We start from the raw sequence: 2,006 nt of genomic DNA on the forward strand, positions 1-2,006 counted from the left end.
ACAGCCCGCTCACGCTCACCTCCAGGCTCCGGTCAGTCGCCGGCTCGCCGCTGTAGCCCCGCACGTAGATCTGCGCACCGCCGTCGCACACGCAGTTCCTCAATTCAATGCGCAGCGGGCCGGGAAGCATCGCCGCAACGTCGAACACAACAGCCACGCCGTTCGTGATGGACACGCCGTCCATCAGCACCGTGTCCACGGCGCGGCCAACCGTGATGGCTCTGTCCACCGTGCCGCCTCGCAGGCGCAGCACCACCGCATGCGCCGCGGGCATCCACGCAGCTGCTGCTGCCAGCACCAACGCCATAAGCAGCGCCACACGCACAGCTGCAATGGCCCTGCGCTGCACACGGTGCCGGCTGCGCGGACACGCACCCACCGCAAGCCACATCCACAAACCAAGCAGATAACGATAGAGCTGTCGTGGTGTATTGCACTCGCCCCGTCGAACGTAACTCCTGTCTGGTAAATCCCTTCCTACAGATGGCAAATCCAGAGACACAATTCCGATAAATCGTTATCCAACTGCTGCTAATCCTAATAATGCAGGCAATTCCTAATACCTTGAAACGATATTTGTGCAGTTCAATCCAAAGTACCTATATCTGCTCGGTCAGAAGAGAAGAAGACAGAAACAACAGTTACTAAGCACGGTGGCACGCTGAGGCATCCGGTCACGAACAGTCTCAAACAAAGCACAACCACCGACAAAAAGAAGCGCAGACACAATCACGCCAGTGACACCATCGCCCTACCACCGCCCACGCAGTCCCACACAACCACCATGCAGAGTGGTAAGATCCCGGCAAAAACAAACATGACCATCGGCACCGCTCTTGCAACCAAATGCTTCTACCACAGTGCAGTCTCAATGCCGTGAAAGACACACAAGGGCCGGGACAGACCCACGTGGCAGCGTTACAACCAGCAGCCATCAAGCGTGTCAAAGGATGAAATGGTGACACGGAAGAGGAGCGAAGAATTCGCCGTTTGCCAGCAGTTAAGGCGTCGTTTCTCGCTCACGTGGGTTGGCATTGCAAAACAAACAGCGGCACCATACGCGCACACGGCACACACAAAAAGGGCGAATAAAGAAGTGCGGTGACGGCACTCAGATACGCCGGGGATGTCTCCTGCACAATCCCCGGTCAAGTGCGGATAATCGTCGTCGCAATGTCTTGATGAAAAAGTGGTGGTCGCATAAACGCGTGCCCAAAATGGCGGCCGCGTACAAAAAGCGTGACGCCTTAACCTCCATTTCCGCGATGGTTAAGGAATTGAGCGCCGGCACGGCGCATACAGACCGGACAAACCTTTCACTCAGGGATACCGCACGGTGAGTGATCAAACTGCACCCCAGAAAGGGTTTACTGCGTGGCGCCCGATTCGCGGTCCTCCCCACCGTGGTGTGGCAACTGTCTGCATTACGAAGCACCTGGGCCTCCCACAATATCGCATTGCTTTTCGACCCTGCAATGCGTATATTATCGATCCATACGTTGACACGCACCAATGGAGGTGCAGCCCAGAGGCGGCGAACCACCGTCGTCAGCCTCGCAATTGCCGAAGTAATAATAATCTGGAGGATTTCTGGGCCGGCCTTGTATCCCATTGGGAGCCGTGTCAGCTCCACCAGCATGCCGTCCTCCACGCGGCATCGAAAGAAATGCCGAGTATCCCGCGGTAAAGAGACTTTAGAAAAGGATGCCTTTACATCCAGGCAGGAAGCGGACTCAGCCATCACAGGCGGCAAATAATGGGAAATGTGTACAAGAGGAACATGAGCCTCGTAAGGGTCGTCTCTGTTCTTGCCGCGTGGTCACGCGGTCCATCGTCGTCGCAAACCGGTGGCTTTCTCCCCCACAACTAAAAAAGGGAATTATCCATCCGCCCGTTGTTGTGGACGAAGCGTCCTCAGTTGTTCCCGCTTAATTCGACCATCGCACTTCAGCGACTTGAATCCTCCGCGAGACTTCGCGCGCTTTACGGGAGGAGGATTGAGAGAA

The 2,006-nt window shown here is 56.0% G+C and overlaps 1 non-coding gene across 1 annotated transcript; it reads right to left on the bottom strand.

Annotated features, from left to right (window-relative positions):
- Positions 1 to 990: 990 nt before the first annotated feature.
- Positions 991 to 1,058, bottom strand: Tc00.1047053468693.10. The gene has a single exon (XR_008254775.1). It is a non-coding gene; the product is annotated as a C/D small nucleolar RNA (snoRNA), TB8C3C3 (small nucleolar RNA).
- Between the last annotated feature and the right edge of the window lie 948 nt (positions 1,059 to 2,006).

The sequence above is a fragment of the Trypanosoma cruzi genome (genome assembly GCF_000209065.1).
Source record: "Trypanosoma cruzi strain CL Brener chromosome Unknown tcruzi_1047053468693, whole genome shotgun sequence".
Taxonomy (NCBI): domain Eukaryota; phylum Euglenozoa; class Kinetoplastea; order Trypanosomatida; family Trypanosomatidae; genus Trypanosoma; species Trypanosoma cruzi.